This window comes from Nothobranchius furzeri, chromosome 1 (genome assembly GCF_043380555.1).
Source record: "Nothobranchius furzeri strain GRZ-AD chromosome 1, NfurGRZ-RIMD1, whole genome shotgun sequence".
NCBI classification, from domain to species: Eukaryota; Metazoa; Chordata; class Actinopteri; order Cyprinodontiformes; family Nothobranchiidae; genus Nothobranchius; species Nothobranchius furzeri.
This window is the reverse complement of record NC_091741.1, coordinates 74,067,031-74,077,862: the sequence shown is the minus strand read 5'-3', so window position 1 is coordinate 74,077,862 and position 10,832 is coordinate 74,067,031. Positions and strand designations below refer to the sequence as shown.

The 10,832-nt window shown below is 39.0% G+C and overlaps 1 long non-coding RNA gene across 1 annotated transcript in view; it reads right to left on the bottom strand.

Annotated features, from left to right (window-relative positions):
* The window catches only part of LOC139069611 (uncharacterized), an 8,209-nt gene extending 4,569 nt beyond the window's left edge, over positions 1 to 3,640 (bottom strand). The window contains exons 1-2 of the long non-coding RNA XR_011520286.1: positions 3,391 to 3,640; positions 2,664 to 2,723 (exon numbers count right to left, since the gene is read on the bottom strand). This is a non-coding gene — a long non-coding RNA (uncharacterized lncRNA). The remainder of the gene's footprint in view (positions 1 to 2,663; positions 2,724 to 3,390) is intronic.
* Positions 3,641 to 10,832: the final 7,192 nt, after the last annotated feature.

Here is a 10,832-nt window from a genome sequence, read left to right as displayed (position 1 = left end):
TTACTCAAAATAGTTATTTGTTTGTTTTTGGCTATTAAGCACAGCTGTTGAAGACTTTATTGCATGTGAGCACCTCCATTTGTACTTCAGTAAGCCAAGCCAACATATTTCATGCTCAGAATGCACACTGTCCACTGAGGTGGACATGTAATAAATAATTTGTAAATTATAAAATTTTACGAAAAATATTAGTTGAAATTTGTTTCATTCGCACCTAAAGACGAATGAAAAAAAATTGTAAAAAAAATCATGGTTGAAGATTTCATAATTCATGCATCAAAGGGTTAAAACTCCGGTTTTGTCTGTCCACACGCAGACACCCAAAACGGAGAAAACGCAGATCTTCACTTTGGCCGGAGTTTTTAAGAAGATCCGTTTTCGTGTGAAAAACTCAGTTTTCGTGTGGATGACAGGCCAAAACGTAGAAAAATATCTACGTTTTGGCAGATCCCCGGCTACGTGTGGACAGGGCCTAAATCTAGCCAAAACCTCTCAACCTCCCACGCCAACTCAAGCTCTTTTCCCGCCAGAGAGGTGACATTCAGTGTACCGAGAGCCAGCTTCTGTAGCCAAGAATCAGACCGCCAAGGTCCCCACATTTGGCTACCACCCACTCACACTGCACCTGACCTTTAAGACCCCTCCAATAATGAGCCCATGGGATGAAGGACCCGCATCTCCTCTTCAGGTTGTGCCTGGCCGGGCTCCATAGGTTGTTTTGCATGTGCAAGAAAAAAAAGCTTTTCATTTGTCTGTGTTATAATAACAGAAATCACAGTGTGTTCATACTTTTGCCAGCAAGTTATCATTTTTCATTTATGTTAAAACATCAGACATGGGAAAATATAAACGAAACCTAACAATCCAACCACAAAGCTTTTGTTTACCAGTGGGTGTAAATGTCTGTTTCTAAGATGATTTGTACTTAAGCCTGAACCACGAAAACCATCTGTTCAGATTATAATTGTACAACTTGAAAATAGATCAGAATGTTCCTACAGCTGCTTATAAAACAGTTTACAAAGCAGTCTCTCTCTCTCTCTCTCTCTCTCTCTCTCTCTCTCTCTCTCTCTCTCTCTCTCTCTCTCTCTCTCTCTCTCTCTCTCTCTCTCTCTCTCTCTCTCTCTCTCTCTCTCTCTCTCTCTCTCTCTCTCTCTCTCTCTCTCTCTCTCTCTCTCTCTCTCTCTCTCTCTCTCTCTCTCTCTCTCTCTCCTCTCTCTCTCCTCTCTCTCTCTCTCTCTCTCTCTCTCTCTCTCTCTCTCTCTCTCTCTCTCTCTCTCTCTCTCTCTCTCTCTCTCTCTCTCTCTCTCTCTCTCTCTCTCTCTCTCTCTCTCTCTCTCTCTCTCAACTTCAGCCTGTTTTTGGCATCAGTCAGTGAGAACAAAAAGGGTCACCCTTGTGCCTGGTTCACCAGCTGGTGCAAAAAGAGAAAAAATCTCCTGGTGTTTTCTCTGGAGACCAGAGGCTTTCTATATTTAGTACGCTGCAACAACCTGTGATCTGACCCTTTCCCTAACCGAACCACTACAGAAACACGTCTGTGTTTTCTAGCAAACTCTTCGTTTACACGTTTGATTTCTGCCACTTAAATGAGTGTTTTTAAACTAAAATTTTGATTGTTTTTATATAAAGGGCCTTATTATTTTGTACAAAGTAGTCCTCAAATACCCCAAAGTGTTAAATCATTAGAAGCAGAATTCTGGCTAATGTGCACACTTAAAGCACTTCATTAAAGCCCAAAGACTGTGAAACTCATCTCTGAGAATTTTCCTAGTGATAGCTTTATAAAATGAGGGTTCATCTAAGCCACTGTCAGATTAAAAGAATCAGTGTGACCTCTTCTGTGAGTGATGGGAAAAATGAAATCACTGAAGTTCCCTCTTTATCTATGAAGGAATCAGAGAGGGTGAAGAGATCCTACCACCCTCCTTTTACCCAGGATTCAACTTCACACAAACAGTGCACACATATGAATACACGGCCCCACACTGCACAAAATAAAATAAATAAATAAACTGCAGTGAGATGGAAAGTTGAGAGAAAAAGACCTCCCACCATGTTGTGTCTTAGGAGAGCTGAAGCCTCTCAGAATGAACTGTCTCCCTGCACTGTGCTACCTAAGAGACCTCCTACGCAGGAGATTTTAATTCTCAAAGAGAAGCTAAACGTGAACTGTCATTGACATCTTCTAATTCACACATGGAGAGACCTGATATTGTTTACTTCTTCTTGTCTCTGAAACGTTCAGCAACATGGTGTTTTGTCTTGATCATAAATGCTGGTATTTACAGCTCATTTCAATATTTTTTTTTTCCAACAGTTTCAGGAGAGAATGTAGCTGGCTGCATCTTTGCAGCAATCCTGGACAAAGATGCAGGGTAGCAATTTGCTGCTTATGTTGAGAAGTCAATTTTAAGGTATTTTATAGACAAGCCAATCAGATTTCCCAACAGCATAATGAATCAGGCAGCATGGTGGAGTTTTTGCCTCAGAGTGAGAAGGTTGCAGGTTCTAATTCCTGGCTGTGGACTTTCTGCGCAGAGTTAATTTGTTCTACCATGCATGTGTGGCTTTTCTTTTGAAGATCTGGCTTCTCCTCACAAACCAAAAACGTGCACTTTAGTGTGACTGGGAGTGTGTCTCTGCATGTCCCAACCGCTGACCTGTCCATGATGTCCCTCGACTCTGGACTGGTGACTGTTAGACTCCAGCTCCCCGTGACCCTAATGAGGAAAAGTGGTTCAGAAAATGTGAGTTTCACGAAACAAAACAAAAAAAAAAATAAATAAAAAAGTGAAAAAAACCCTGACAATTAAGATAAACTAAAATTAAAGAGCAAGTCACCTCCAAATCTAGGTTTTTGCTGAGAAACTGTATAAATGAGTGTCTCATAGTGTTGTAGAGATGTTTATTCATTATTTTGGCTTTTTAGTGAATATTATCTAAAACATAAATATTCTGACAAACATTTTCCATTTGGATCCCCCTCCAGGATATAATTCTGTTCTACATTTGAATTTGAATCAGCCATTGCTATAGCTAAGTGGTGATTTGTGTACTGCCACTACTGCTGTGGGGTATTAAAAGCAACCAAATCTCTGTAGCGAGTATTTATGTCGTTTAATAGCCTGCAGGCTGAGCACCAGTGTTTACATGCACATCAGAAAACGTATTGCCCTTAAAAGACTCACATTGGTTTTTTTTAATTGCATGTAAACATGTTAGTCTGGCTGAAGGCGAACTGGTTCTAATTGAGCTGAATCACCCAGATAATGCGATAGCAATCCGATTACATTCTGCAAGTTAGCGGGTCAGTACGGAAGCGGTCTTCTGACAAGACCATTGTCACAAAGCAACACGTGTAACAGCATATAATGGGACAGTACGTACCATATACGATGTGCTGCAGCGTTGTTGCTGTGCATTCCTTCAGCTATTGTGCATATCCTGTCTCAATTCCTTCTGCTTCACTCCCACCAGACTAAATAATATGCTTCACTCCCACCAGCTAGCCTGGCAGGAGTGAAGTATATTATTTAGTCTGGCAATGCGTCATTGACGGCTCTCGGTCGTGGAGCGGGTTCAACTGTTGTCTTTCAAATGACAAATGACAATGAACAAAGTAACGTTTTCACTCATGTACTCAGTACATGAGACAGTCCGCTGTTGGAGAAGGTGAACATACATCCTTTTTCTAAATAAAGGATTTAAATAAATCTATTTGCTCCTGATTTTAATAAAGGCCAAGTTCTATTAGTCCAAAATTGATGTAAAAGCTGTGTAAAATGAGCTGTCGCCATCTTGTTCCACTCTTTTGCATCATCCTGCACACCACTCAAATAGAAGGCCATGATTAGCTCACAAAGCCCCTATAAAGAGCTGTGACTGGCCAGCCAGAATATTGCTAGGGGCTGCGGAGGTTACAATGGAGCGTTCTTAGACCAAACTTTGCAACGCAAGAATTTGGTCTAGTTCACTAGACTACCCGCTTCTGTTTACTGCTTGTGTTGCTATAAGCCAAGGGTCGCAACCTGTTCCCATCAAAGAGCCATTATTTCCCACAGTAAAGAAAACACTGGGAGCCACAGCAGCTGCGGCGTTGTGGGCGGGGCCTACCCTCAGACAGCAGAGAGCTGCTTTAACCAATCACAACAGGTGACAGCAGCCAGTACCGGTCGCTCGTGTACGTCAAAGTTATCTTTCATAAGATGATAATCAATAAAATGATTTATATAAAATGGATCCAGAAGTTGTAGCCCGTCTCTGCCTACAGTATTTTGATATTTTTCACCCTGTTGGTGGTTTTACTGAGCAGGTGCCACTTTTCGTGGCTTACGTTTCTTTTTAAAACATGTTTAGACTGTTCAGAATACAAATCCAGGCTGTGTCACATTTGATTGTTGTAATTAAACTTTGTAGGTGGGGAAGGTCAGAAAAGGATCCGATCAATTTGTTTTTCCCTCATTTACAGTGACGGAGATAACGGCGCAGTGCGCCTGGCTCTAGTGGTAATCAAGTTTAATTTGTAACAATTTTCACAAGAAAACAGAACAGTTAAAAGCAGGGCTTGTGTTGTTCGGATAGTTCCCGTGTTTGACCGTTTATTTTGACGGAGAAAGAATAGAAAGAATTACCCCGACGCATGCAGACGAACTGACACTTTATTCGTTTCGCACATCGCAGATGTAGCTAAATCACTCAAGAAAAGATTCCCATCTGAACATCTGAGCTGGACACTGCTCAGCGCAGCTCACTGTAAGCGTGTACTACAGAAGGTACACAGCGAGTTGAAGATGTGGAGAGGGGCTTGGAGCGCGTCGCAGAACCAGAGCGCATGCAGGAAGATTCCTCCGACTGAAGCAAGACTTGTCACTTAGAAAATGTTCCCTGATTATGAAACTTTGGCTGAATGGCGCTTGTTCCTGTCTCCAATGTGGCGTCTGAGGAGAGTCCCAGAATCTCACATCCTCGTCAGCTCATAAAGAGCCTATGATTACGCACAAGCATGACCCGTCAACCCGGTCTCACAGTAAGACTGGGTTGGACCTGCTCAGGTTTACGCAGACAATCTTTACATTTAGAATTGGTATACAGATGTAAAATTAATGCAGTAAAATATAAAGCATTTTATTTAAATATCCATTCATTATTTTACAAGCACAGAGAGCCGCATCAGATGGACGGAAGAGCCGCGGGTTGCCGACCCCCGCTATAAGCTAACCGGAAGAATGCCAACATGAAAAGGGCCTGTATTTATATGGTGCCTTGGAGGGTTCTTAAACCCTCCAAAGTCCTTTACAACACAATCAGTCACTCACCTATACAAGCACACATTCACACTCTGCTGCTTTGAAGCCACAGCTGCTCTGCAGTACACTGACCCAGTCAAGGCTGCCGTATGCACGTGCTACCAGTCCCTCTGACCACCATCAGCAAGGAGGATGAAGTGCCTTGCCCAAGGACACAACGACTCCAACAGACTGAATGGGACTCAAACCTACAACCATCAAGGACTCTAACACTTAGCATTTAGAGAAAAAAAACTATTGTAAAAGTGACTTTTGCTTGTCCATGTTTTAGTTATTGTCTCATTTAATATTTTGAAACACATTTTGGTGTGAATACAAAAAAGGAGTTAAAAAACCTGATGTGTCAAAGTGAGGAGTTCCTACCAGAGGTGGAGCAATTTCAGTAAGTTTGGTACTACATCTTATTATGTGTGACCTTTGATGTATTATTCAAACAAAAATAGGCTCCATGCACATACTCACTATGTGAGTGTATGTGCATGCAGCAGAGTGTTGACATGTTTTATTAATAGATCAAATGTGTTTCAGCATCATCAACCTTTTAAAGTCCACTAAAGGCTTATTGATTCCAGCTCTAAGAACACCCAAAAAGGTGTGTTGGTAAAATGTGAGCTCATTGATCAATATGTTCTCAGAAAAAAGATGAATAGCTACTGAAAAGTTTTGATTGTTTGGCTAATACATGGAGCTTTTCTTTTGAGTTTGCAGGGAAATCAACAAAAACAAGAAAAATGTTCAGATTAAATGAAAGAGTAACTACTAAACCCCAAAATAACTTTTTTTTTTATAAACTGTATAATTGGGTCTTTACAAATGCAATTTTTCTTTTGCTTTGCATTTTTTGACATGTTTGTATAAACTTGATTAGATCTAGAATCTAGGTCTAACATTGTCTTAGTACTGCCCCCTGTGGCAGAACTGTGGTTACTACATTTTAAATTTGTGATTGACTGGGGCTGGTACAATTTCACGTCATCAGAACAATTTCACGCTTCCCGCACCCTCTCCCACGTGGGAAGTGTCATTTGGAATCGTAGGATGTCTAAGGAAGGTCCCGCCTTTCTCGCCTCTGATTGGCTGAAAGGGCACTCTTACGACTGGCTATTTCTTGTAAGAGGAAACAGTTTTTTCTCTCACTCCAGGATTTTTATGTTTACAGCCAGATCTTGACGTTTTTGTTTGAAGAACATGTGAACGTTTCCCAAAAATCCATTCAGATACATTTGTACACATCTACAGCTGTCTGGGGTTACGCTATTTTGACAATTTGTGTCACGTTGAGAGAAAGGAGGTTGTTAGGACCCAAGATGCAGATTACCCCAGATGACACGAGGAAGGAGTGGTTTAACATTAATGCTTTTATTTAGGATGAACGAAAAATCCAAAAAGGGCAGGAAGCCAAAAACAAAAGTCCTGAACCAAGGAGACCGACAGCTCAAATAGAGCACAAAACAACACTGACAAAAAACAATGGACCAACAAGACACTGTGACAAAGACATGGCTTATATACACTGGGGCATGATGGGAGGCAGATGGGCTGCAGGTGTGTGGAGAGAGAATCAGGTGAAAGCAATAACTAATCAGGGAGGAAACCAACATGACCTAAGAGTAAAACCTAAAGACGAGTAATGCAACCACATAACTAATATTCTAAGGGGAAGGAAAACTACAAACACTGGTGGGAAAAAACATACTAAAGAGACTAATAAAATGAAAAGCTGAAACTATAAAAACTGCAGAGGGGTGACTGGGGAAGACTAAAGGAACACAGGACCTGGGAGAGATATCTGGAGGGCTGAAGACCAGGGGACACATGAGGAACACAAAGAGACACATAAGGGGGATTCTTAGGGGGAAATGGAGCGCACAAGGAGACACATGAGGGAGACGCAGACACAGACCATGACAATTTCTTACATGTAGTTCAAACATCAGGAAACAACAGGTCATTGAGAAATCAATGGGAATACTCAGTATTGCAACTATTATTAATAAGAAATAAAGATAATCCCTTTTAATACATATTCCTATTCCTCTTTATATTAGTTTATATTTCACTGGGTTAGTCTTTGACGATTAGCGGTAACCCATATTAGTATTTATAACTGCAACCAGTTTAAAATTCTACTAGAAATGCTGCCATTTGATGCATCCACCAAATAATTAACAAACAATGATGTAAAATAAAACATTTTGTCACACCAAACAGCCCTAAGGTCCATGATATACTTGCTGTTATGTGGCAAGCCAAAGGGATAAAAAAAGCATGTGTTCTAAACACACACCTTGAGGAAGGCTAGCTCTCCAGCCTCTGGAATGACGTCTAACGGAATAGCACTGCCCAACGAGAAACCTAGGTGAACCTGTAGTGTAATTGGGGTCTCCGAGGTCACCCTAGCAATCGCAGCCCGGAGGGATCCTCCCCATGAGGAGGAGGTCGATTGAGGCGCTCACGTCTCGACCATAGTCGGCCAGGCAAGCAGTCAGCATCTGCGTATGACCATAATCAACCTCTACAAATGACCGCAACTCATTCACAGCGGATGTTGTTTTACGCAAAATGTTACTATGAGTGTTGAGTACCACCATAGTTTGTTTCTCCGACACGCCCAGCTGTCTCAGGGCACGCCGCTGCTGCAGGACCTGCTTACGCAGTTTGGGGTATTCTAAGCTAAGCTCATCAACATGTCGACGAACTGCGTGAATCTCAATCGAGTTGACTGCGGAGAACGCGAGATTTAAGAGATTGCCAATTACATTTCCAATTGAAAAAAGTCCGTCCAGGAAACGCTTTGGTCTTTTCCTGGTACCGGAAAGTTCACTGTTAGAAACTGTGAATTTAAGTGCCTGTTTAAGGATGTGACCGACATCGGCGGTGCATTTTGACAACAAAGGGAGCAAATAAACATGCGTTCTAAATGTGCATAATGACCGCCAAAGCATGTATGGAAAGCCAATAGTGAAACAAATATGTAACGAAAATAATTTATAAATCAGAAAGACATAAAAAACTAAAAGCTGCTTCAGCTGGGTAAATAAAAAAAGGAAGTAAAAACAGATTAGTCCTGATACTTAAAACAGTTTAAAGGGTTAAACTGTAATAGTAGTTATATATATATATATATATATATATATATATATATATATATATATATATATATATATATATATATATCCCTTGAGATACGTTTCTCTTGTGTGACCAGAGGATCACAACAGGTTTCAGAGAAAAATCTCAGACTAGACAGGAAGGTGTGAGATTGCATTTTAATGAAAACTAAGTTTTTGTGAAAGTGCTTTTGTCTGGGGACTAACTTTCAATGAATAAACATCTGAGAGCATGAGCATGAGGAATAAATTGAGGCCAAGTGGTAACATAGATAATAAACATGCTTTAATCACATACACACACGCACACACACATAGTTGTCACTCACACAACCTGAACAAAAAGAAAATATTCCACAGTATTTTGAAAACTTTGAAAAATGAGACCTTTATGGAGAAACATTGATCAGCTGTGGAGATCAGTCCCAAGCATTTTAATGAGATTGAAAATCTGAGATGGAGAACAGCAAAAGTGTAGGGCCTGTTTCTCCGGTAAAAAACAAACAAAAGATTCAATTAGATTTTTCTTTGTCCAAACCCAAAAAGCTGATGAAATATGAAAACATATGTATAGCATGGCTGAAAATGAGTGAAACTTATTTTCCTGGGTCTTTTTTCAGGTGGGCCTATTAGTAACAGTGCGAGAAGGACTGGATTTAAGATTGTGCTATCATCACATAAAGAGAAATTTGATTTCTCCCAATGTGGCACATGGCAAGAAAATACCTACAAATAAAGCCACAGATGTTCCACTGTGCTGCCAAAACAACAGCTCATAATGACCTTCTTTCAAAATTGAGAGTAATTCCAGCAAACTGCCATCAGTGAAGCTGAAACAGCTATGGTCTCACTTATTTTATTTCCCTTGAGTCCAATACTGTTGAAACTACTATATATATATATATATATATATATATATATATATATATATATATATATATATATATATATATATGTATATACTGTATACATATGTATGTATACCTGTGTATGTCATGTATTTTATCAATATGTTTATCAATAACCCATTTCCTATAGTGAAGAGAGAAGGAGACAATGAGCAGACAAGTCAAACAGTTATAACTGTGGCAAGATGCCGAAGCAAATGTCATAGGTAGGTAACAAACTTCTTAGAAAAAGTGCCAGTTTCTTTTTTTTGGGTGCTTTAAGCACCACAGCAGATATTGAAATTAAAGTGCAGAATCAAAAAAGGCAAACACTGTGACTGACTTGTAATATTTAACCAAAGGCACATTAAATAAAACTGTGCTAGATATGATTGGCTGTGTATCCTGAGGATAAAAGAAATTGGCACTTTTTCTAAGAAGTTTGTTACCTACCTATGACATTGACATGACATTCTGAAATGTACTTAAGGCTCTCTTTTACAAAATAAATATTTCAGAGTTCAAGATGCAATTGTGGGTTTTTATTTTTAGTATTTTTCAAATTTAAAGTTTTAATTCAACTGGAGTAAGAATTGTATGAATATTCAACAAAAATATGTGTGTTTGGTGAATTTAGGAAAACATTAAATTGAAGGAATAATTTTATGTATGTTCAACAAGAATTTCTGCATTTAGTGAATGCAGAAATGCATGGCATTCAAACCAGAATTTCTTTGTTAGCCTTCAGCCATTACCCTAATTGGGTCAATGAGAAAATCCAAGTTGGCAGAACTCCTTTCATAACTTAAAAATCCAAGTTAAATCAACAACAGTGGGCAAAAGTTGAGAATACTCAAAAATCTCTTGCATCATGTTGCCTTGAAATTGTAAGTTTTCTCAACTTTTTTTAACAGTGTAAAAAAATAGGCGACAATGGGGCTGAACGTTTTCATTCTCCTCACGCTATACAGTAAAGTCATTGTTGAGCTTTTATGAGAGTTCATGTGCAGGCTCAAGCTTGCTTTGAACCTTAGGTTTGCTAGGTGCCAAAGATGTATTAATATTTTATATTACATGAATAGACAGTTAAGGTATTATTCTAGTCTATTAATCTCATCCTCCCAATCTTACATCAGTGATGATGATGAACAGTAGGAAGATGGCACTGAGGCAGATTCTCAAATATGAAATATTCTTAAATATTTTAATAATTTATATTTGATCAGAGATTGTATCTTTTGTTCAATATTTTTTTCAAAAATATTCTACAGTAATCTAAATTTTAGAAAAATATACTATATTGTTTAACAACTGTGATATATTCTGTATTATTCTACAGTTATGTAATGTTCTAAATTATTCTAAATTGTCTTATAATTATCTATACTGTTCAAAAATAATGTTTATTTAACTTGTTCATGTATGTTATTTCAGCATTTATTTTTATCAGAACAGGGCCAATGTCCATATTTGATCACTTCATTTTCTCAGATTGCATAAAAAATAGAAATATTTTTGAAAAATGT